We start from the raw sequence: 26541 nt of genomic DNA, 5'->3' as shown, positions 1-26541 counted from the left end.
CTATCCGGAGTTGCGGAAGGGAATGTGCCAGATGATGAGGATACCTGGATAACAAGGCTCTAAGGCGTAGGGTGTTGGGACAGGAATTTAAGGCCATTCGGGACGGGCTGATGGCGGCATGTGATTGTCCTGTTCACAGGAGCCCCTGTGTTGGGTATGGATCAAGTACCCTAAAGGACATTGGGGAGGGCTTCAATGAATGGAAGAAGAGACTCAGAGGTGGAAGCCCCTGGTTGAAGCACCTCCATCAGGAGATTAGACCTTTCCTGAACAGTAGGCAGGCCGATGACCTCAGCCGCCCTACTGACCACCATGGAATAAGTAGCTCCCTCTGCCATAGCCACAGCAGGAGGAGACAGCATGCCAGCATCTGGAGAGGTATCCAGACAACTGGCATCACCCAACGCCTGTGCCAAGTCCATTTTAGGATCATTGTGGTATTCATAAGTGTCCAGGGACCCCTCCAATCCTTCCCTGTATTCAAACCCATAGGAATAAGGGTCAGAATCGAACCTGGGGTGAATAGGCCACATCGAAGGAGATGGCATTGGCCGACGCCTTTCCAACTCAGTGTCAGAGGGGATCAGGATTGGGTCGACGTCAATAGTGGGCACCACCGACGTCGGGAGCATCGGCAGTCGAACCGGCGCCAGGGACGTTTGCGATGATACAACGGTAGGGATCTGGGAACGGATCTAGAGGGGACTTCAGTGGCAGGACCCGCCAGCGCGGAACAGGAAGGCCCTCCAACCGAACCCCTTGGGCCCAAAGGTGCCATAGCGGGTCAGACTGCCCAAAAATGAGGCGCATGGCCTCATAGAATTCCTTTAATTGGGCAGGGGTTGCTCCAGCTCCCAGAAACTCTGGGAGGCACAGAGCGGACCCAAAAGGAGGCTCAGAGGACAGAGGCCTAGAGCGTCAACGCTCCTCCTGTGTCGCATCGGCCGAGGGATGGGGTGAAGTCGAAGGATGACGAGATTTCTTCTCCTTCTTCTTCTTACCTTGACCCGAAGACTTAGAGGAGGATAAGTGGTGGTGGCTCGTGAACGACCTCAAGACCTTGCTCTCGAACGAGACTGGCACCATAAGCTTGAGAGACTGCTCCCTCAAGGCCTTCGGGTGCATGGTCCAGCACTCGGGTCGTTGTTGCACTCCAGGCCCCACAAACAGACCCGATAAGGATCCGTCACGGACATCATGCAGTGACAGTCCTCGCAAGGTTTGAAGTCAGTCTTTGGGGACATCTCGACACACCAAAACTTCACCAACGATCTGACAAAAAGGTCAAAGCAGTCAAAAAATTACTAGGGTCGCTCTCTCCTGATCAGCGCGTGGTGCGGAAAGAAAAGACCTGACGTCATTGAGCTGAGGCGCCGTGTATGTACTACTCTGGACATCATCACAGCGACTAAAATGCCAATGACGCCCGTAGTCGACTGACGCCACCTAAAGACGCACAACGGTATTGCTCAAAGAAAAATCTCGAGATCCAGTCTGATGCCTGGGGAAATTTTAAGGCAAGGAATCTGCAACAAGAAGTCTCTATCAGATATGAAATTTACACCGTGAATTGTACAGTGAATTATACAGTGAGGGGATGGCCCAGACTGACGACAATGTGTGCAAATGACAAAATATATTCCCTGCAGGTACCTATGGTCAGGAATCCTCAGTTTGAGATTATGTTTTGAACCACTGTCCACTAAATAAAAGGCGGCAAAGCAAATCCGTAAAATGTGAGACCTTTACATAAGAACAAAACCTTCCTCACATATATAGACTACACCCAGGGGGTGGCTCTTCCCTAGATGTGTTTATATATCACCACCTGAAAGAGAGAGTTAGACAACTAGTTCCAGACTTCCCAGAAGAGCCCCGAAGTTAGAGCCTGCACTCTTTAGTGGTGGCAGGCCCTGCACCCAGGAGATTGATCACGCCGTTCATGTATTCCAAGGCTAGGTCGCACTGGGCCAGAGAATTAGCTTCTGACATAACAGATGTGCAGTGGTCATTTTGCTCCATGTATGCCAAAGTAGACTCCATGAGTGGAGGTACAGATTAATTCACTACAAGTTTTTACACAGGCTATACTATACGCCTGTATCGCAGGCAAAGTTCACCAGAAGTGGGGATGAACAATGCTTAAGGTGTAGGGCATTAGATGAAGACTTTTGTCTTCTGGTATGGGAGTGCCCCTAATTAGATATTATTGGAATCAGGTGTTTAGGATACTAAGGCCCTCATTACTACCTTGGCGATAAATGCCGCCTACCGCCGTGCTGACGGCCGCCAACATACCGTGACCGTGGCGGTAATACGCCACGGGTATTATGACCCACACAGAGAATAGACACCCACACAAATCCGCCACACCAAAGGTCAGTGATAAACTGGAGATAGCAAAACCCACACCATCACGCCAACAGGAATACACCCACAGTATCACGACCCACAAATCAATGTGGCGGTCTTTCAACCACGGTAAACCATTGGCGGTACACACCGCTGCACTCAAAATACACACACATTTACAAAACCACACAACATTGGACAATTCAAACTACACACACCTAAAACACGTACACACACAAGACCCACATACTCACACCACTATAAAACACACACCCACATTACCCACAACCTCTTACAACCCAAAAAAATAAAAAACATAACAAGCAGAGAGAGACGGGGGTGGAGTCTGGCTGCCGTCTGAAATGGCCGCCTCAACGTAGAGCTCCGAGGCTCAAGGGGAGAAGGATTACCCAAACAGCTGTCAAAAAGACTCCTTGGAGTCAGAATGAAAGGAAATATACATGTGATAACAGCAACATAACTCTGAAGTTATTTTCGAAGTAAGAGATGCCAGTTAAAACGGAGTTCTTAATTGAAACCCGGCTACAAATCACCTGAACACGGCCCCTCAGCTGAGCAAAGAACAACACTTTCTGTCAGGACACAGAGGGGGTTATTCTAACTTTGGAGGAGTGTTAATCCATCCCAAAAGTGACGGTAAAGTGACGGATATACCACCAGCCGTATTACGAGTTCCATAGGATATAATGGACTCGTAATACGGCTGGTGGTAAATCTGTCACTTTTCCGTCACTTTTGGGACGGATTAACACCTCCTCCAAAGTTAGAATAACCCCCAGAGTCAGCTGCTGAAGCAATAAGGGGCTTTCTTCAAACTGGGAGGCTGCACCAGGGGAATTAAATTACTGTTGACCTTTGGTTGAACTCTCCACACAGCACAGGGAAGCCTCTGACAAGTCTCAACTCTGAGGTATTTGCTCTTCACTTAACTGTTCAGACTCCATTACCTGAATGTGTGAGCACAGGATTTTCTTGTCAGACGGAAAGTGAGTGTTGTACACCATTTCTGCAGCCGAGAAAGTATGTGAAAGTTACTTATTCTGTCAGGAAATACAGCCAGTTTCTTAACAGATAAGTGGAATTCCCTTTCTTGAAAGTTGAAAGGCTGCTGTAGGGGAAACATATGGACTTTTACTTCTGAGGTATTTCTCTTCATTTGACAGTTTAGATTCTGCTACGCAATTAAGTAAATGCTGGAATTCCTATCAGCAGAGGGTGTAAAGCGAATTTGGATAGGCAGGCAAACATATGAGCTATTTCTGATGCACTGATTCTCAGGGACACCTGTCTGAAAGCATTCAGTCATTATTTTTTAAAATTATAGAAGTCTGTGGCAAAGACTAATTCTGTCAGGAAACACAGCCAGCTGCTGGTGAGATAAGTGAAAAGGCTGCTGTAAAAGAAGCCTCTGACAACTCTCAACTCTGAGGTATTTCTCTTCACTTAACTGTTCAGTATCCATTATGTGATTATGTAAGCGCATTAATTTCTTGTCTACAGGTGTGTGGCGTAAATACAGTTTGGCAAGTGAGTGTTGTACACCATTCCTACAGCTGACAGAGTTTGTGAAAATTACTCATTCTATCAGGAAACACAGACAGTTTCTGAAGAGATATGTGAAATTCCTTTCCTTGAATGTCGAAAGGCAGCTGTATTAGAAGCATATAAACTTTCACTTCTGAGATATTTTTCTAAATTTGACAATTCAGACACTACTACGAAATTAAATAAACGCCGGAATTCCTATCAGCAGAGGGGGTAAAGTGAATTTGGGTAGGCAGGCGAAAACTGTACAACATTTCTGATGCACTGTTTCTCAGTGACACTCGCTTGAAAACATATAGCCATAATTTTAAATTCACAGATGTCCGTCACCATTTACAGTGTTAATATCTACCTACTTTGTGAGTCAATTGGATATCATATTTGATTACTAAGCTGGACTTATTTATTGTTTTCTCTAACATTAAAATATAACAGTATGGCCAGTGGCAAATCTAATAGAAAGCCTTTGTTTACACAAATAGTAGGGAACACTGTACCTCCAGGCACGTCTACTATTGTCCCACAAGACATTGCTTCTATTGACCTTATTTTAAAAGAGATCTCTGCCGTGGGGCAAAGATTGGGATCTATGGATGTAAAAATTTCAGATCTCGCAACAGAAATGAAGACAATACGGATGGATCTAAACTCTTTTCATACCAAAGTGGAAATTTTAGATCAAAGAACCACTTTTTTGGAAGAGAAATTAGATAATGCAGAGTATTGGGGTCCGGATATCTGGCACCTAAAACAAAAAGTTATAGATTTGGAAGACAGGGCCCGAAGAAATAACATTCGTTTTTATGGAATTCCAGAAAAAATGGAAGTCAATAATGATGTGAAGAACTTGCTATTAACGTTAATACCGCGGCTACTGAACATATCTTTTGAGCATCCCCTTGAGTTGCAGAGAGTTCACAGAATTCGATCAAGAACTTCAACTTCAACTCTTGAATCTAGACCTAGATCAATTATAGCATGCCTCTTACGTCATGAACAGGTCCGCCAAATATTAACAGCTGCTCGTAAACATGGTCCGTATGACTTGGAAGGCCATAAAGTATTTATTGCTGCAGACTTCTCCACTGAAACCAATGCCAAACGAAAAGCGTTCCTGCAACTTAGGCCAAGACTTCGCAAATGGGATATCAAATATGGTCTTTTAGAACCTGCCACAATGTGGATCACAATGGATGGGAACTCAAGGGATTACACAGAGCCTGAGGATCTGGTATGCTTCCTGGACAGTTTGGATGACCAACATATGGACTCAACGCACCTGGACAAAACATCTATGAATAGTCCGCTTCAATTTAGAAAGATCCACAAAGCCATCCCACCGGTAGATTACACGTCCGTACCTTTAAGAAACAGTTTGACAGAGATAAAGCAGTCCACTGCGTAAAGTCACTCACACAGGAAAATCCCAGAGACAAATCAAGATCACCTCTAAAGTCACCCACGTCTTTTAATAAAGTAACTGATGCTCAACCTTCCACTATCACTTCTTCCAGCTAGATGAGTATATTTATACATGCTATGTATTAATATAATGTTATTACTGTTTTACTACAGTTATTAATTCTGATGGATATGATTTATTTCCTTTCCTCATATATTGCTGTTCAATAAACATGTACATTTCCTACTGTATTTGTATTTGCAGATTTTCTCTTGGATAGATTTTATAACTCCACGGAGTGGTTTTTGTTAGAATCCGTTTACCATGAGTGGTTTTCCTTTCCTCCCCTCCAGAGTCTGGGTTTCGAATTGAGGTTTAGACCCACCGACAAAAGATACATATTATTTGATCTGCAGTGTTCTTTTACATTCTAGCACTTAGAACGGTGTACTTACACCATTTAGAGTTTAGTGTTAACAATATTTTATGATTATAGTTCCACATATTGGTTTCAGGTTTACTATACTCCAGATAGTTTTTTTTTTTTCTCCCTCCAGTAAGTTCTCATTATCACATTACCATATAATTTATCTACTTCCTTTTCCCTTTTTTAGCATTTTGACTCTGTTTCACACAGTACAAATATACTCTAACATTTTTAGTCATCATCATGACAACAAGTCCTATGCAAATTGTCTCTCTCAATGTCAATGGCTTTACTAATTACATTAAAAGGAAGAAAATTCTTTCCTATTTAGCCTCCAAACATACTGACATTGCTCTCATCCAGGAGACTCATCTATCTGATATAGAATCAGAAAAATTAAAACGAGATTGGGTAGGCCAGATTCTTTACAGCTGCAAATCCCCTTCTCACATATCAGGAGATGCTACATCCCACACTACTACTAGAAAAAGTGGTGTAGCCATTCTAATACGGAAAACACTGCAATGCCAAATACTTCAGTCATGGTCAAATGAGGATGGTAGATTCGTTTTAGTAAAGCTTAAAGTTGGTAACAATATATTAGGAGTGGGTTCCATTTATGCCCCCGTTGGGACTAAAGCCCCCTTTGTCCTTCATCTAAATAGAATTCTAACAGAAATGGGAATTTCCAGAATAGTTTTGGGAGGCGATTGGAATCTTGCGCCAGATGTGATCTTAGACAGAACAGGTCCCCTGGACACAACTCATGGTAGAGATAGAGCCATACTGGGAGACATCAGAGAAGATCATGGTTTGATCGATATCTGGCGTTTACTACATCCATCAGATAAGGGGTTTACATATCAGTCGACAGTACATGATTCCCATTCTAGAATAGATTACTTCCTTATTTCACATTCTATTACACCACAAGTACTAGATTGTGATATTTTAGAAATTGCACTGTCAGATCACGCTCCTATCAGTCTCCAGCTTGATTGGGGTCTGAAACGCCCTTGTAGGAAACCATGGCGATTAAACATATCGCGCTACAAACTACCGGCAGAAAAGTCACAATTACAATCACATTTGACTACTTATATGAAAGATAACAAAGGATCAGTTTCTTCTCCACAAATCTTATGGGCAGCCGCAAAAGCCACTATTAGGGGGCAAATTATGAGGGATTCTGCCATAACAAATAAACGCAGAATAGAACAACAGGCCATTTTGGAAACTGATATCAAAACACTGACACATACTCATTTTAGTAATCCAACTGAAGCTTCCAGATGCAGATTGGAAAAAGCTAAGATGGAACTTAATACACTATGGGCCTGATTACAACTTTGGAGGACGGTGTTAAACCGTCCCAAAAGTGGTGGATATACCACCTACCGTATTACGAGTCCATTATATCCTATGGAACTCGTAATACGGTAGGTGGTATATCCGTCACTTTTGGGACAGTTTAACACCGTCCTCCAAAGTTGTAATCAGGCCCTATGTACTTCCAAAGCAGAATATATGCTATATAGACTTAAGGCTCGCAATTATGAACAAGGAGAAAAAGCAGGCTGTTTACTAGCGGCACGATTAAAACAGCGAGAAGCTATGACAGCTATTCCAGCTATATATAACCCTGAGGGTAAACTAATAACTGAGACTCAAGCAATAGCTAATACGTTTGCAGATTATTATACCAAGTTATATAGTTCAGAAGTTGATGATGACCTCCTCAAAGAACAGAAATTCTTTGATAAGATAACACTCCCCTGTCTCAATGAACAGGATTGGCTCATACTGACTGGCGAAATAACAAAGGATGAAATTGCGCAAGCAATCTCCAGTCTCCCATACAATAAAGCACCGGGAGAAGATGGTTTTCCTGGGGAATTTTACCGTTGGGTAAAACCAGAAGCAATAGATGCCCTTTATGAGGTTTATAAAGAAGCAGAGGAAACTGGTAGTCTCTCCTCACTCTCAAATAAAGCTATCATAACTGTCCTTCTCAAACCTGAGAAAGATCCATTATACTGCAGTAACTATTGTCCGATTTCTCTTCTGAATACAGATTCAAAGCTATTAGCCACCATTCTTGCCAAAAGACTCAAACAAGTTATCTCTAAACTCATGCATAATTCTCAAGTTGGATTCATGCCAGGCAGAAACTCTCGTAGCCATCTCCGCACTTTGGCTCACATACTTTGGTTTTCCAAGGATGCTGGAGAAGACAGAGTAGCATTATCCTTAGATGCTGAGAAGGCCTTTGACCACATTGAATGGAGCTATATGTTCCGTACTTTGCGTAGGTTGGGATTAGGTGATGATTTTATCTCTAAGGTTAAATGGTTATACAAGACACCATCTGCACAAGTGAATTGTGGGGGTTTCCTTTCAAAAACCTTTTTAGTGCAAAGAGGTACCCGCCAGGGTTTACCTTTATCGCCCCTCTTATTTCTTCTTGCACTTGTACCACTGGCTGCAGCAATAAGACAGTGTTCACAAATAGCAGGCATTCCTACACCAGCAGGCATCTAAAAACGACTTCTATACGCGGATGACATATTACTCACACTTACAGATCTACCTACTTCACTCTCGGCACTCATGTCTACTATTTCTCACTTCTCAAACATTTCTGGATACAAAGTCAATTGGAATAAGAGTGAAGCTCTCCCATTGTCCCGGGGCACAACAAAAGCAGCTATCTTAGGCTACAATTTTCAATAGAAAGCGGATCGCCTGAAGTATCTAGGTATTTATATCAACACTGGTTTAGAACGTATGATTCAAGATAACTTAGATCCACTCATTGCTAAAACGAAGTCAGAATATGAAAAATGGTCCCATCTTAACCTGTCCTTTTGGGGTAGAGTCCAGGCAGTGAAAATGATTATAGTGCCTCGTTTCACATATGTTTTAGGTATGTTACCTTTGACAGTTAAAATATCAATACTGCAAGACATTGACAAAGGTATTAAAACCTTTATTTGGGGATCTCTGAGACCTAGACTCAAAATCTCCAAACTGATTGCTCACAGGCGATCTGGTGGCCTTAGTTTACCATGCATTGAACATTACTATACAGCCCTCCATTTATCTCAATTGGTTTATCTTTGGCCAATACAGGATGACCCCCCACTATGGGTTCTTATTGAAAAGCAATCTTTACAGGTATCTTCAGGTTTGCAAATGTTTTATACTCATAAATCGCCTGCTTTACAAAGTTCTAACCCTATTATTCAGTCTATGCTTAAGATTTGGATACACTCCCACAAACTCTTTAAGAGTAATCCGAGGCTACATAATAAGGCTCCCATATGGCATAATGCTGATATTAGAATAGGGAAACAGACAATTTCCTGGGATACATGGGAGAGAGCAGGTATTCTAATGCTGGATCATTTATTCACTTTAGAAGGCAAGCTTAAAACCTTTAAGATGCTTCAGATAGAATTTCAACTCCCTAGCTCTCAAAAGGGGAAATACTTACAATCGAAACAAGCTCTACTTAGTAGACTAGGACCATTTCCGTGGATACCTGAGGATTCCCCAGTCGTACAATTCTGAAAAACTTGGGGGAAATTGAAAGGAGCGGTCTCTGGATTTTATAATCTCATTGTGCATAAACTACATTCATCACCATTACTAGCACAACTCCACGTCAAATGGCAAGGATTACTTAATGTAGCGTATTCCAGTGAGGACTGGACAAATGTTGTCATGAACATGGATAAAGGAATCAGAGAGGCAAGAATGAAATTTACTCTTTTCAAAATTCTTAATAATTGGTACTGGTCACCACAAAAACTCAAGGCAGCAGGTTTACTAGACAATTCTACCTGTTGGAGGTGTCCTCATGAGGACTGTGATATCCTACACATTTTATTTTGATGTCCAGTTTTGATGGAATACTGGTCTTCTATAACTTCCTCTATACAGAGAGCTATTCATGTGCCCATTCTTTTAACAGAAAAATGTGTTATATTACATGATTTTACTGATCTCCCAAATCCAACAAACCATACAAGACGATTGATTGCTATTGCACTCACTGTAGCAAAAATTAGTATATTACGACATTGGAGAACACCGCAACGTCCTACACTTGATGAATGGCTTATTGAAATGTATAACATGGCATCATATGAAAAGCTGATTTACAGATTGCAAGATAATGTTGGGATTTTCATCCAAATTTGGAAACCCTTTCTAGCTAATGCATATTCTATTAATATTCACACGTAAACGGTTTCTCATTCTTTGTCTCCCATTTTATTAAGACATTTTTATTATTGTTTTGAGTCATGCTGTTATTAAGACAATTGACATCTCACCCATTAACACTGTTATTTTAAGTAGGACTTACTGTTCACCAATTCAACACTGTTGAATTGGCAGGAATATCTCCATTTGAAATTTTATATATGTGGATTTGTATGATATTACTATCTTGACTGTCTTCTAATAACCTATAATATATGGTTTAACCCCTTCTGTGCCGAGGACGTAGTGGTTACGTCCTTCGGCACAGTGCTGCTGTGCCGAGGACGTAACCACTACGTCCTCGGCACACAGCCGAGAGGGAGCGCTCTCGCTCCCTCTGTGTGCTTCCCCCCACCCCCCAAAGTCTGGGATGGAAGGGGAAACCCTTCCCCTTCCACCCCGACCCCCCCCCCCCCACAATGACGTGAGCGCGCGATCGCACGCTGACTTCATTATGGGGATCTCACCGCACAGGAAGAAATTTGCTTCCTGTGCGGCGAGCGGAGAAGAGGTGAGTTCCTCTTCCCGGTGGGTGGGGGGTTTGGGCAAAAGAGGCACAGGGGGAAAGGAAAGGCTTTTCCTTTACCCCGGTGTCTCTTTGAGCATTCCTGCTGCGGGCAGCAGGAATGCCCACTAGACACCAGGGATTGTTTTTTTTTTTTGTCTCATGATTTTGACTTGCGAGGAGCGGCCCCTTGGGCAAGGGTCACTCTCCTTGTGGGGGCAATTATTTACGGCCATTTCTGCCCCCCTTGGGGGCAGATTGGCCTACTTTTTAGGCAGATCTGCCCCCAAGGGGGGCAGAAAACACTAGATCACCAGGGATTTTTATATATTTGTGTATTTATGTGGGGGGGTGCCCCCTTGGGCAAGGGGCGCCCCCCCCGAGGGGGCATAGAACTGTTGGCCTTTTCTGCCCCACTTGGGGGCAGATCGGCCTATTTTTGTTAGGTCCATCTGCCCCCAAGGGGGGCAGAAGCCACTTAGGCACCAGGGATTGTGTGTGTAGTGGATGGGGGGGGCGGCCCCTTGGGCAAGGGTCGCTCCCCTTTGGGGGGCATGTCTTTTAGGGCCATTTCTGCCCCCCTTGGGGGCAGATCAGCCTATTATTTTTAGGCTGATCTGCCCCAGGGGGGGCAGAAACCACTAGAACGCCAGGGATTTTTTTTTATGTGTTTATTTTTGTGGGGGGGCGTCCCCTTGGGCACGGGGCGCCCCCCCAAGGGGGGCATTGACCTGTTGGCCATTTCTGCCCCCCCCGGGGGCAGATGGGCCTATTTTTTTAGGCCCACCTGCCCCCAAGGGGGGCAGAAGCCACTTAGACACCAGGGATAGTGTGTGTGTGTGTGTGTTAGTGGATGGGGGGAGGCCTTGGGCAAGGGTCGCCCCCCACTTTGGGGGCACATGTACCAAGGCCATTTCTGCACCCCTTGGAGACAGATCAGCCTATTATTTTTAGGCTGATCTGCCCCAAGGGGGGCAGAAACCACTAGAACGCCAGGAATTTTTTAAATTTGTTTATTTTTGTGGGGGGGCGTCCCCTTGGTCACGGGGCGCCCCCCCAGGGGGGCATTGACCTGTTGGCCATTTCTGCCCCCCTGGGGGAAGATGGGCCTATTTATTTAGGCCCACCTGCCCCCAAGGGGGGCAGAAGCCACTTAGACACCAGGGATAGTGTGTGTGTGTGTGTGTGTGTTAGTGGATGGGGGGGGGCATGGGCAAGGGTCACCCCCAATTTGGGGGCACATGTACCGAGACCATTTCTGCACCCCTTGGAGACAGATCAGCCTATTATTTTTAGACTGATCTGCCCCCAAGGGGGGCAGAAACCACTAGAACGCCAGGGATTTTTTTTATTTGTTTATTTTTGTGGGTGGGCGTCCCCTTGGTCACGGGGCGCCCCCCCAAGGGGGGCATTGACCTGTTGGCCATTTCTACCCCCCCTGGGGGCAGATGGGCCTATTTTGTTTAGGCCCACCTGCCCCCAAGGGGGGCAGAAGCCACTTAGACACCAGGGATAGTGTGTGTGTGTGTGTGTGTGTTAGTGGATGGGGGGGGCATGGGCAAGGGTCGCCCCCCACTTTGGGGGCACATGTACCCAGGCCATTTCTGCACTCCTTGGAGACAGATCAGCCTATTATTTTTATGTTGATCTGCCCCTAAGGGGGGCAGAAACCACTAGAACTCCAGGGATTTATTTTATTTGTTTATTTTTGTGGGGGGAGCGTCCCCTTGGTCACGGGGCGCCCCCCCAAGGGGGGCATTGACCTGTTGCCCATTTCTGCCCCCCTTGGGGGCAGATGGGCCTATTTTTTTAGGTCCACCTGCCCCCAAGGGGGGCAGAAGCCACTTAGACACCAGGGATAGTGTGTGTTTGTGTGTGTGTTAGTGGATGGGGGAGGGGGGCATGGGCAAGGGTCGCCCCCCACTTTGGGGGCACATGTACCCAGGCCATTTCTGCATCCCTTGGGGACAGATCAGCCTATTATTTTTAGGCTGATCTGCCCCCAAGGGGGGCAGAAACCACTAGAACGCCAGGGTTTTTTTTATTTGTTTTTTTTTGTCGGGGGGCGTCCCCTAGGTCACGGGCCGCCCCCCCAAGGGGGACATTGACCTGTTGGCCATTTCTGCCCCCCTTGGGGGCAGATGGGCCTATTTTTTTAGGCCCACCTGCCCCCAAGGGGGGCAGAAGCCACTTAGACACCAGGGATAGTGTGTGTGTGTGTTAGTGGATGGGGGGTGGGCTTGGGCAAGGGTCTCCCCCCACTTTGGGGGCACATGTACCCAGGCCATTTCTGCACCCCTTGGAGACAGATCAGCCTATTATTTTTAGGCTGATCTGCCCCCAAGGGGGGCAGAAGCCACTTAGGCACCAGGGATAGTGTTGTGTGTGTTTTTTTGTTTTTTTTTGTTTGAGGGCTGTCCCCTTTGGCAAGGGTCGCTCTCCATGGGGACACACTACTAAAGGTATTTTCTGGCTTCCTTGGGGCAGACAGGCCTATTTTTTTAGTAGGCCCATCTGCCCCTATGGCAGAATCCACTTAGGCACCAATTTCTAAATGTTTGTTGGTGGGGTATTTGTCAACTGATGAAGTCTTTGCATTTGTGATAAAAAATGTTTTCCTCCTTTTTGTTCTAGTTCAAAGCTTTTGCTTTATTTGCTGTGGCTCCTTGCGGTTTTGGCGGTGGTTGACCTGCAGTTTGCACAGTTGCATGTTTTAGGTAAGTAAAAACAATTTACTCCAAAGGAGTATTGTTGCCATGCATGAATGACATGTTTGTAGGGGGTGTACTAAATGCAGGATTGTGTGTGAAATTGTCCTTAGGTTTGTGCAGAATGATATTTGTTTTGTCTTATTTCTAATTTGCATTTCTTTCTTTTTAGTGGGATATCATTGGTGATTGCTGTGTAGCTGCTGGTGAATCAAGCTTTTTCAGGCAAGTGAGCGGTATAGTTTTTGAGTTTATAACTCTTACTAACAAAGCTACACTTTGTTACTTGTCTTACACAGTGCTGGTTGTTGGTGGTGAATTTGTCCAGTTAATTTTAGCAGGAGAGATCATGGCTAGCCGCCTGATGACCGCTCAGCAGGTGGTTTGTATGCTTTTTGAGTCACAGTCTGATCCTGACTATGAGACGGACTCTGCATCTGAGGCAGAGGAGGAAGTCAGAGATTCTGGCAGTGATGTTTCTGTTGGAGGGGAATCTTCTGATGATGAAGCCACACTCAGTGCAGATGAAGGGCCTGTTTTAGAGGAGGACACTGATGTGCCAATAGTGCAGCAACCTGGGGCTGAAAGGTTTCCCCTTATAAGACCTGATGTCTGGGTTGCCCCAAACATGGAGCAGCCAGAGTTGCCTGCATTTACTGGTCTCCCGGGGTGTAACGCCAATACAGAGAACTTTTTGCCTATCAATTTCTTTGAGTTATTCATGGATGATATGTTTTTGGAAGAGATTGTTGAGCAGACTAATTTGTATGCGGAGCAGCATTTGAGGGACAACGCTGCTAGACTTAGGCCACACTCTAGAGCTGCCCAGTGGATTCCCACAAATTTGGAGGAGATAAAAAAGTTTTTGGGTTTGACTTTTTTGATGGGGTTGATAAGGAAGCCATCACTGGCTTCTTATTGGTCTACTAGTCCCTTGATGGCAACAGCTATATTTCCTGCGACCATGAGTCGTAATCGGTATTTGCTTCTTCTTAGGATGCTGCATTTTGTTGACAATGCATTAGCCGTGCAACGAGATCGCCCAGATTCTGACCGTCTTTTTAAGATTAGGCCTGTCCTTGATCATTTTGTAGATCGGTTTTTGGAGGTCTATGTTCCAGGCAAAGAGATAAGTGTGGACGAGTCTTTGGTCCTCTTCAAGGGTCGTTTGGTTTTTAGGTAGTACATTCCTAGCAAAAGGGCACGATATGGAATTAAATTGTATATGCTGTCTGAAAGTAGGACAGGATATGTGTATAGTTTCCGTGTGTACACTGGTAGGGATTCCAATATTGACCCCCCTGGTTGTCTTCCCACTTTTGGAGTTACTGAGAAAATTGTGTGGGATCTTGGTAGACGACTGTTCAACAAAGGTCACCATTTGTATGTAGATAACTTCTACACTGGTGTGCAGTTGTTCAAGGAATTGTTTAGAGTGGACACAGTTGCTTGTGGCACAATCCGTTCTAACCGGAAAGGCTATCCAAGGGAGCTTGTCTGTAAAAAACTTGAGAGGGGACAGTGCTGTGCCTTGCGGAACGAGGAGCTGCTAGCTTTGAAATTTTCAGACAAGAGGGATGTCTACATGCTAAGTACCATCCATGATGAGAGTACTTCCCCTGTGACTGTTTGGGGCCAGGTTGCTGAAGTGCGCAAACCTGTGTGCATTTTAGATTATAATAAGCACATGGGAGGTGTAGATAGAGTTGACCAGAGGTTGGAACCTTATACTGCTATTCGTAAGTCTTACGTTTGGTATAAGAAGTAAGCACTTCACCTCTTCCACTTAGCAACCTTCAATGCTTTTATTGTGTTTAGGGATAGGTCTCCAGAGTCAAAGATGACATTTGTGAAATTTCAGGAGTCAGTGATAGAGAGCCTTATTGTGGTGGAACAGGCCAGAGTTCCTAGAGAAGCAGTGGTGGAGGATGTGGCTAGATTGAAAGATCGCCACTTTGCTGAGCACATTCCTCCCACACCCAAAAAAGACTTTCCAGCTAAGAAATGTAGAGTGTGTTTTCGAAGAGGTATCCGGAGGGAGACTCGAATGTACTGCCCAGATTGTCCTTCCAAGCCTGGGCTGCGTGTCGGTGGTTGTTTTAAGAATTACCACACCCAGAAGAATTTCTGGGAACAGCCATGAGTGTAAACTCATGTCTGTTTTGTATTTTCATGTATTCAGTTTCATGGTTAGCATTTCTGTCATGTTCTTAGTTAGAGCTTTTGTGTTTGTAGTTTTGTAATTCTTTCTACTTAGGGGTTCCTCTGTTTAAAAAAATAAAAAATGATGCCATTGTGTGTGGAGTGGGGCTTGGCTGAGAGTGTACATATTGACTTGCTGTTGGCTACTGCAACACACTGCCAGCCAAACACCAGTCCACACACTCCCATCAGCTGGTGTGATTGTTGTATCAGGCATGTGGGCGTATGTAAGTGATGGGCCCTTGAGTGGCGCTGTCTGTCTGTCGATGTGAGTGTTGTAATGTGCTGGGCCCGTGGCTGGCGGTGTGAATGGTCTTGTGTGTGTCATGTATGAAAGTTGTGTGAATGGACTGTAAAGCGGTTGATGCCTTGTCGCGGCTTTACAGCTCACGAGCTGTGAGTCATTGGTTCACTTTTTTGGCCTTTCAGTTATTAACAGTACATTTCATTTTTGTGAAAGCTCTTGTTAGTAAAATTTTATCCACTGAACCATCACTCACCCTCGTGCCAAATCCAACCAGTATGTGTGGTAAAAATGACAAAACCTGCTCCGCTGTAATCAGGCGTCGCAGCACACCTGTGACACGCTAGGTGCCTCAGGTGGGACCCCGATGATGAAGCATGCCACCAACTTGGTTGGTGGGTGAGGGGTCTTTTTCACATAACCTAAGTGCGTTTCTTTTCAAAATTTTTGTGTTTGGCACATCACGGACATATGTGGACACATCAAAACGATATATTACAAAACTACCTGTGTTTGGGGGGGAGAGGGCACCTATGTTTTTGGTCCTGTATGCGGCCTTCATCTAGGGAAACCTACCAAACCCAGAATTTTTTTTAAACTAGACACCCCAAGGAGTCCAGGGAGGTGTGGCTTGCGTGGATCCCCCAACATTTTCTTACCCAGACTCCTCTGTAAAACTCAAAATTTGCTTAAAAAAGTATATTTTCCTGACTTTTCTTCATAGGATCACCACTCCAGCACAAAATTCCTACTCCCCTGTGTTCCCCTAAGTCTCCCAAGTAAAATGACACCTCACTTATGTGGGTCCCCAAAGCAGAGTCAGTCTAAAGATGTATAAAAGAATATGTCCTTATAAACTCGCTGTGCTATCCCCTTTATCTCTACAAGTTTTGGGCCTTATTCTGTTGCAGGTACCTGGCCCACCCACACAAGTGAGGTATAATTTTTATCGGGAGACTTGGGGGAACGCTGGGTGGAAGGAAATTTGTGGCTCCTCTCAGATTCCAGAACTTTCTGTCACCGAAATGTGTGGAAAATGTGTTTTTGTAGCCAAAATTTGAGGTTTGTAAAGGATTCTGGGTAACAGAACCTAGTCAGAGCCCCGCAAGTCACCCCATCTTGGATTCCCCTAGGTCTCTAGTTTTAAAAAATGCACAGGTTTGGTAGGTTTCCCTAGGTGCCGGCTGAGCTAGAGGCCAAAATCTACAGGTAGGCACTGTTTTCAATGAAAAAATGTGATGTGTCCACGTTGTCTTTTGGGGCGTCTCGTGTCGCGGCCGCCAGGGCTACCCACACAAGTGAGGTATAATTTTTATCGCGGGACTTGGGGGAACGGTGGGTGGAAGGAAATTTGTGGCTCCTCTCAGATTCCAGAACTTTCTGCCACAGAAATGTGAGGAACATGTGTTTTCTTCGCCAAATTTTGAGGTTTGCAAAGGATTCTGGGTAACAGAACCTGGTCCGAGCCACACAAGTCACCCCATCTTGGATTCCCCTAGGTCTCTTGTTTTCAGAAATGCACAGGTTTGGTAGGTTTCACTAGGTGCCGGCTGAGCTGGAGGCCAAAATCTACAGGTAGGCACTTTGCAAAAAACACCTCCGTTTTCTTTTCAAAAATTGGATGTGTCCACGTTGCGCTTTGGGGCGTTTCCTGTCGCGTGCGCTAGGCCTAGCCACACAAGTGAGGTATAATTTTTATCAGGAGACTTGTGGGAACGCTGGGTGGAAGGAAATTTGTGGCTCCTCTCAGATTCCAGAACTTTCTGCCACAGAAATGTGAGGAACATGTGTTTTTTTAGCCAAATTTTGAGGTTTGCAAAAGATTCTGGGTAACAGAACCTGGTCCGAGCCACACAAGTCACCCCATCTTGGATTCCCCTAGGTCTCTAGTTTTTAGAAATGCACAGGTTTGGTAGGTTTCCCTAGGTGCCGGCTGAGCTACAGGCCAAAATCTACAGGTAGGCACTTTGCAAAAAACACCTCTGTTTACTTTCAAAAATTTGGATGTGTCCACGTTGCGCTTTGGGGCGTCTCCTGTCGCGGGCGCTAGGCCTACCCACACAAGTGAGGTATCATTTTTATTGGGAGACTTGGGGGAACGCTGGGTGGAAGGAAATTTGTGGCTCCTCTCAGATTCCAGAACTTTCTGCCACAGAAATGTGAGGAACATGTGTTTTTTTAGCCAAATTTTGAGGTTTGCAAAGGATTCTGGGTAACAGAACCTGGTCCGAGCCACACAAGTCACCCCATCTTGGATTCCCCTAGGACTCTAGTATTCAGAAATGCACAGGTTTGGTAGGTTTCCCTAGGTGCCGGCTGAGCTACAGGCTAAAATCTACAGGTAGGCACTTTGCAAAAAACAGCTCTGTTTTCTTTCAAAAAATGGGATGTGTCCACGTTGCATTTTGGGGTGTCTCCTGTCGCGGCTGCTAGGCCTACCCACACAAGTGAGGTATCATTTTTATCGGGAGACTTGGGGGAACGCTGGGTGGAAGGAAATGTGTGGCTCCTCTCAGATTCCAGAACTTTCTGCCACAGAAATGTGAGGAACATGTGTTTCTTTACCCAAATTTTGAGGTTTGCAAAGGATTCTGGGTAACAGAACCTGGTCCGAGCCACACAAGTCACCCCATCTTGGATTCCCCTAGGTCTCTAGTTTTCAGAAATGCACAGGTTTGGTAGGTTCCCCTAGGTGCCGGCTGAGCTAGAGGCCAAAATCTACAGGTAGGCACTTTGCTAAAAACAGCTCTGTTTTCTGTGATGTGTCCACGTTGTGTTTTGGGGCATATCCTGTTGCGGGCGCTAGGCCTACCCACACAAGTGAGGTACCATTATTATCGGGAGACTAGGGGGAGCGCTGGGTGGAAGGAAATTTGTGGCTCCTCTCAGATTCCAGAACTTTCTGCCACAGAAATGTGAGGAACATGTGTTTTTTTAGCCAAATTTTGAGGTTTGCAAAGGATTCTGGGTTACAGAACCTGGTCCGAGCCACACAAGTCACCCCATCTTGGATTCCCCTAGGTCTCTAGTTTTCAGAAATGCACACGTTTGGTAGGTTTCCCTAGGTGCCGGCTGAGCTACAGGCCAAAATCTACAGGTAGGCACTTTGCAAAAAACAGCTCTGTTTCTTTAAAAAAATGGGATGTGTCCACGTTGCGTTTTGGGGTGTTTCTTGTCGCAGCCGCTAGGCCTACCCACACAAGTGAGGTATCATTTTTATCGGGAGACTTGGGGGAACGCTGGGTGGAAGGAAATTTGTGGCTCGTCTCAGATTCCAGAACTTTCTGCCACAGAAATGTGAGGAACATGTGTTTTTTTAGCCAAATTTTGAGGTTTGCAAAGGATTCTGGGTAACAGAACCTGCTCCGAGCCACACAAGTCACCCCATCTTGGATTCCCCTAGGTCTCTAGTTTTCAGAAATGCACAGGTTTGGTAGGTTTCCCTAGGTGCCGGCTGAGCTACAGGCCAAAATCTACAGGTAGGCCCTTTGCTAAAAACAGCTCTGGTTTCTGTGATGTGTCCACGTTGTGTTTTGGGGCATATCCTGTCGCGGGCGCTAGGCCTACCCACACAAGTGAGGTACCATTTTTATCGGGAGACTTGGGGGAGCGCTGGGTGGAAGGAAATTTGTGGCTCCTCTCATATTCCAGAACTTTCTGCCACAGAAATGTGAGGAACATGTTTTTTTTTTAGCCAAATTTTGGGGTTTGCAAAGGATTCTGGGTAACAGAACCTGGTCCGAGCCACACAAGTCACCCCATCTTGGATTCCCCTAAGTCTCTACTTTTCAGAAATACACAGGTTTGGTAGGTTTCCCTAGTTGCCGGCTGAGCTACAGGCCAAAATCTACAGGTAGGCACTTTGCAAAAAACAGCTCTGTTTTCTTTAAAAAAATGGGATGTGTCCACGTTGCGTTTTGGGGCGTCTCATGTCGCGGCCGCTAGGCCTACCCACACAAGTGAGGTATCATTTTTATCGGGAGACTTGGGGGAACGCTGGGTGGAAGGAAATTTGTGGCTCCTCTCAGATTCCAGAACTTTCTGCCACAGAAATGTGAGGAACATGTTTTTTTTTTAGCCAAATTTTGAGGTTTGCAAAGGATTCTGGGTAACAGAACCTGGTCCGAGCCACACAAGTCACCCCATCTTGGATTCCCCTAGGTCTCTAGTTTTTAGAAATGCACAGGTTTGGTAGGTTTCCCTAGGTGCCGGCTGAGCTAGAGGCCAAAATCTACAGGCAGGCACTTTGCAAAAAACACCTCTGTTTTCTTTCAAAAATTTGGATGTGTCCACGTTGCGCTAGGCCTACCCACACAAGTGAGGTATCATTTTTATCGGGAGACTTGGGGGAACGCTGGGTGGAAGGAAATTTGTGGCTCCTCTCAGATTCCAGAACTTTCAGCCACAGAAATGTGAGGGACATGTGTTTTTTTAGCCAAATTTTGAGGTTTGCAAAGGATTCTGGGTAACAGAACCTGGTCCGAGCCACACAAGTCACCCCATCTTGGATTCCCCTAGGTCTCTAGTTTTCAGAAATGCACAGGTTTGGTAGGTTTCCCTAGGTGCCGGCTGAGCTACAGGCCAAAATCTACAGGTAGGCACTTTGCAAAAAACAGCTCTGGTTTCTTTAAAAAAAATGGGATTTGTCCATGTTGCGTTTTGGGGCGTCTCCTGTCATGGCCGCTAGGCCTACCCACACAAGTGAGGTATCATTTTTATCGGGAGACTTAGAGGAACGCTGCGTGGAAGGAAATTTGTGGCTCCTCTCAGATTCCAGAACTTTCTGCCACAGAAATGTGAGGAACATGTGGTTTTTTTAGCCAAATTTTGAGGTTTGCAAAGGATTCTGGGTAACAGAACCTGGTCCGAGCCACACAAGTCACCCCATCTTGGATTCCCCTAGGTCTCTAGTTTTCAGAAATGCACAGGTGTGGTAGGATTCTCTAGGTGCTGGCTGAGCTAGAGGCAAAAATCTACAGGTAGACACTTTGCTAAAAACAGCTCTGTTTTCTGTGATGTGTCCACGTTGTGTTTTGGGGCACATCCTGTCGCGGGCGCTAGGCCTACCCACACAAGTGAGGTACCATTTTTATCGGGAGACTTGGGGGAGCTCTGGGTGGAAGGAAATTTGTGGCTCCTCTCAGATTCCAGAACTTTCTGCCACAGAAATGCGAGGAACATGTGTTTTTTTAGCCCAATTTTGAAGTTTGCAAAGGATTCTGGGTAACAGAACCTGGTCCGAGCCACACAAGTCATCCCATCTTGGATTCCCCTAGGTCTCTAGTTTTCAGAAATGCACAGATTTGGTAGGTTTCCCTAGGTGCCTGCTGAGCTAGAGGCCAAAATCTACAGGTAGGCACTTTGCAAAAAACAGCTCTGTTTTCTTTCAAAAAATGGGATGTGTCCACGTTGCGTTTTGGGGCGTCTCCTGACACGGCCGCTAGGCCTACCCACACAAGTGAGGTATCATTTTTATCGGGGACTTGGGGGAACGCTGCGTGGAAGGAAATTTGTGGCTCCTCTCAGATTCCAGAACTTTCTGCCACAGAAATGTGAGTAACATGTGTTTTTTAGCCCAATTTTGAAGTTTGCAAAGGATTCTGGGTAACAGAACCTGGTCCGAGCCACACAAGTCACCCCATCTTGGATTCCCCTAGGTCTCTAGTTTTCAGAAATGCACAGGTTTGGTAGTTTTCCCTCGGTGCCGGCTGAGCTACAGGCCAAAATCTACAGGTAGGCACTTTGCAAAAAACACCTCTGTTTTCTTTCAAAAATTTGGATGTGTCCACGTTGCGCTTTGGGGCGCTTCCTGTCGCGGACGCTAGGCCTACCCACACAAGTGAGGTATCATTTTTATCGGGAGACTTGGGGGAACGCTGGGTGGAAGGAAATTTGTGGCTCCTCTCAGATTCCAGAACTTTCTGCCACAGAAATGTGAGGAACATGTGTTTTTTTAGCCAAATTTTGAGGTTTGCAAAGGATTCTGGGTAACAGAACCTGGTCCGAGCCACACAAGTCACCCCATCTTGGATTCCCCTAGGTCTCTAGTTTTCAGAAATGCACAGGTTTGGTAGGTTTCCCTAGGTGCCGGCTGAGCTACATGCCAAAATCTACAGGTAGGCACTTTGCAAAAAACAGCTCTGTTTTCTTTCAAAAAATGGGATGTGTCCGAGTTGCGTTTTGGGGTGTTTCTTGTCGCGGCCGCTAGGCCTACCCACACAAGTGAGGTATCATTTTTATCGGGAGACTTGGGGGAACGCTGGGTGGAAGGAATTTTGTGTCTCGTCTCAGATTCCAGAACTTTCTGCCACAGAAATGTGAGGAACATGTGTTTTTTTAGCCAAATTATGAGGTTTGCAAAGGATTCTGGGTAACAGAACCTGCTCCGAGCCACACAAGTCACCCCATCTTGGATTCCCCTAGGTCTCTAGTTTTCAGAAATGCACAGGTTTGGTAGGTTTCCCTAGGTGCCGGCTGAGCTACAGGCCAAAATCTACAGGTAGGCCCTTTGCTAAAAACAGCTCTGGTTTCTGTGATGTGTCCACGTTGTGTTTTGGGGCATATCCTGTCGCGGGCGCTAGGCCTACCCACACAAGTGAGGTACCATTTTTATCAGGAGACTTGGGGGAGCGCTGGGTGGAAGGAAATTTGTGGCTCCTCTCATATTCCAGAACTTTCTGCCACAGAAATGTGAGGAACATGTTTTTTTTTTAGCCAAATTTTGGGGTTTGCAAAGGATTCTGGGTAACAGAACCTGGTCCGAGCCACACAAGTCACCCCATCTTGGATTCCCCTAAGTCTCTACTTTTCAGAAATACACAGGTTTGGTAGGTTTCCCTAGTTGCCGGCTGAGCTACAGGCCAAAATCTACAGGTAGGCACTTTGCAAAAAACAGCTCTGTTTTCTTTAAAAAAATGGGATGTGTCCACGTTGCGTTTTGGGGCGTCTCATGTCGCGGCCGCTAGGCCTACCCACACAAGTGAGGTATCATTTTTATCGGGAGACTTGGGGGAACGCTGGGTGGAAGGAAATTTGTGGCTCCTCTCAGATTCCAGAACTTTCTGCCACAGAAATGTGAGGAACATGTTTTTTTTTTAGCCAAATTTTGAGGTTTGCAAAGGATTCTGGGTAACAGAACCTGGTCCGAGCCACACAAGTCACCCCATCTTGGATTCCCCTAGGTCTCTAGTTTTTAGAAATGCACAGGTTTGGTAGGTTTCCCTAGGTGCCGGCTGAGCTAGAGGCCAAAATCTACAGGCAGGCACTTTGCAAAAAACACCTCTGTTTTCTTTCAAAAATTTGGATGTGTCCACGTTGCGCTAGGCCTACCCACACAAGTGAGGTATCATTTTTATCGGGAGACTTGGGGGAACGCTGGGTGGAAGGAAATTTGTGGCTCCTCTCAGATTCCAGAACTTTCAGCCACAGAAATGTGAGGGACATGTGTTTTTTTAGCCAAATTTTGAGGTTTGCAAAGGATTCTGGGTAACAGAACCTGGTCCGAGCCACACAAGTCACCCCATCTTGGATTCCCCTAGGTCTCTAGTTTTCAGAAATGCACAGGTTTGGTAGGTTTCCCTAGGTGCCGGCTGAGCTACAGGCCAAAATCTACAGGTAGGCACTTTGCAAAAAACAGCTCTGGTTTCTTTAAAAAAAATGGGATTTGTCCATGTTGCGTTTTGGGGCGTCTCCTGTCATGGCCGCTAGGCCTACCCACACAAGTGAGGTATCATTTTTATCGGGAGACTTAGAGGAACGCTGCGTGGAAGGAAATTTGTGGCTCCTCTCAGATTCCAGAACTTTCTGCCACAGAAATGTGAGGAACATGTGGTTTTTTTAGCCAAATTTTGAGGTTTGCAAAGGATTCTGGGTAACAGAACCTGGTCCGAGCCACACAAGTCACCCCATCTTGGATTCCCCTAGGTCTCTAGTTTTCAGAAATGCACAGGTGTGGTAGGATTCTCTAGGTGCTGGCTGAGCTAGAGGCAAAAATCTACAGGTAGACACTTTGCTAAAAACAGCTCTGTTTTCTGTGATGTGTCCACGTTGTGTTTTGGGGCACATCCTGTCGCGGGCGCTAGGCCTACCCACACAAGTGAGGTACCATTTTTATCGGGAGACTTGGGGGAGCTCTGGGTGGAAGGAAATTTGTGGCTCCTCTCAGATTCCAGAACTTTCTGCCACAGAAATGCGAGGAACATGTGTTTTTTTAGCCCAATTTTGAAGTTTGCAAAGGATTCTGGGTAACAGAACCTGGTCCGAGCCACACAAGTCATCCCATCTTGGATTCCCCTAGGTCTCTAGTTTTCAGAAATGCACAGATTTGGTAGGTTTCCCTAGGTGCCTGCTGAGCTAGAGGCCAAAATCTACAGGTAGGCACTTTGCAAAAAACAGCTCTGTTTTCTTTCAAAAAATGGGATGTGTCCACGTTGCGTTTTGGGGCGTCTCCTGACACGGCCGCTAGGCCTACCCACACAAGTGAGGTATCATTTTTATCGGGGACTTGGGGGAACGCTGCGTGGAAGGAAATTTGTGGCTCCTCTCAGATTCCAGAACTTTCTGCCACAGAAATGTGAGTAACATGTGTTTTTTAGCCCAATTTTGAAGTTTGCAAAGGATTCTGGGTAACAGAACCTGGTCCGAGCCACACAAGTCACCCCATCTTGGATTCCCCTAGGTCTCTAGTTTTCAGAAATGCACAGGTTTGGTAGTTTTCCCTCGGTGCCGGCTGAGCTACAGGCCAAAATCTACAGGTAGGCACTTTGCAAAAAACACCTCTGTTTTCTTTCAAAAATTTGGATGTGTCCACGTTGCGCTTTGGGGCGCTTCCTGTCGCGGACGCTAGGCCTACCCACACAAGTGAGGTATCATTTTTATCGGGAGACTTGGGGGAACGCTGGGTGGAAGGAAATTTGTGGCTCCTCTCAGATTCCAGAACTTTCTGCCACAGAAATGTGAGGAACATGTGTTTTTTTAGCCAAATTTTGAGGTTTGCAAAGGATTCTGGGTAACAGAACCTGGTCCGAGCCACACAAGTCACCCCATCTTGGATTCCCCTAGGTCTCTAGTTTTCAGAAATGCACAGGTTTGGTAGGTTTCCCTAGGTGCCGGCTGAGCTACATGCCAAAATCTACAGGTAGGCACTTTGCAAAAAACAGCTCTGTTTTCTTTCAAAAAATGGGATGTGTCCGAGTTGCGTTTTGGGGTGTTTCTTGTCGCGGCCGCTAGGCCTACCCACACAAGTGAGGTATCATTTTTATCGGGAGACTTGGGGGAACGCTGGGTGGAAGGAATTTTGTGTCTCGTCTCAGATTCCAGAACTTTCTGCCACAGAAATGTGAGGAACATGTGTTTTTTTAGCCAAATTATGAGGTTTCCAAAGGATTCTGGGTAACAGAACCTGGTCCGAGCCACACAAGTCACCCCATCTTGGATTCCCCTAGGTCTCTAGTTTTCAGAAATGCACAGGTTTGGTTGGTTTCCCTAGGTGCCGGCTGAGGTAGAGGCCAAAATCTACAGGTAGGCACTTTGCTAAAAACAGCTCTGTTTTCTGTGATTTGTCCACGTTGTGTTTTGGGGCATATCCTGTCGCGGGCGCTAGGCCTACCCACACAAGTGAGGTACCATTTTTATCGGGAGACTTGGGGGAGCGCTGGGTGGAAGGAAATTTGTGGCTCCTCTCAGATTCCAGAACTTTCTGCCACAGAAATGTGAGGAACATGTGTTTTTTTAGCCAAATTATGAGGTTTGCAAAGGATTCTGGGTAACAGAACCTGGTCCGAGCCACACAAGTCACCCCATCTTCGATTCCCCTAGGTCTCTAGTTTTCAGAAATACACAGGTTTGGTAGGTTTCCCTAGGTGCCGGCTGAGCTACAGGCCAAAATCTACAGGTAGGCACTTTGCAAAAAACAGCTCTGTTTTCTTTCAAAAAATGGGATGTGTCCACGTTGCGTTTTGGGGCGTCTCCTGTCGCGGCCGCTAGGCCTACCCACACAAGTGAGGTATCATTTTTATCGGGAGACTTGGGGGAACGCTGGGTGGAAGGACATTTGTGGCTCCTCTCAGATTCCAGAACTTTCTGCCACAGAAATGTGAGGACAAATTTTGAGGTTTGCAAAGGATTTTGGGTAACAGAACCTGGTCCGAGCCACACAAGTCACCCCATCTTGGATTCCCCTAGGTCTCTAGTTTTTAGAAATGCACAGGTTTGGTAGGTTTCCCTAGGTGCCGGCTGAGCTAGAGGCCAAAATCTACAGGTAGGCACTTTGCAAAAAACACCTCTGTTTTCTTTCAAAAATTTGGATGTGTCCACGTTGCGCTTTGGGGCGTCTCCTGTCGCGGGCGCTAGGCCTACCCACACAAGTGAGGTATCATTTTTATTGGGAGACTTGGGGGAACGCTGGGTGGAAGGAAATTTGTGGCTCCTCTCAGATTCCAGAACTTTCTGCCACAGAAATGTGAGGAACATGTGTTTTTTTAGCCAAATTTTGAGGTTTGCAAAGGATTCTGGGTAACAGAACCTGGTCCGAGCCACACAAGTCACCCCATCTTGGATTCCCCTAGGTCTCTAGTATTCAGAAATGCACAGGTTTGGTAGGTTTCCCTAGGTGCCGGCTGAGCTACAGGCTAAAATCTACAGGTAGGCACTTTGCAAAAAACAGCTCTGTTTTCTTTCAAAAAATGGGATGTGTCCACGTTGCATTTTGGGGTGTCTCCTGTCGCGGCTGCTAGGCCTACCCACACAAGTGAGGTATCATTTTTATCGGGAGACTTGGGGGAACGCTGGGTGGAAGGAAATGTGTGGCTCCTCTCAGATTCCAGAACTTTCTGCCACAGAAATGTGAGGAACATGTGTTTTTTTACC

Source organism: Pleurodeles waltl, chromosome 5 (genome assembly GCF_031143425.1).
Source record: "Pleurodeles waltl isolate 20211129_DDA chromosome 5, aPleWal1.hap1.20221129, whole genome shotgun sequence".
Lineage (NCBI taxonomy): Eukaryota > Metazoa > Chordata > Amphibia > Caudata > Salamandridae > Pleurodeles > Pleurodeles waltl.
This window is presented reverse-complemented; position numbering follows the sequence as displayed.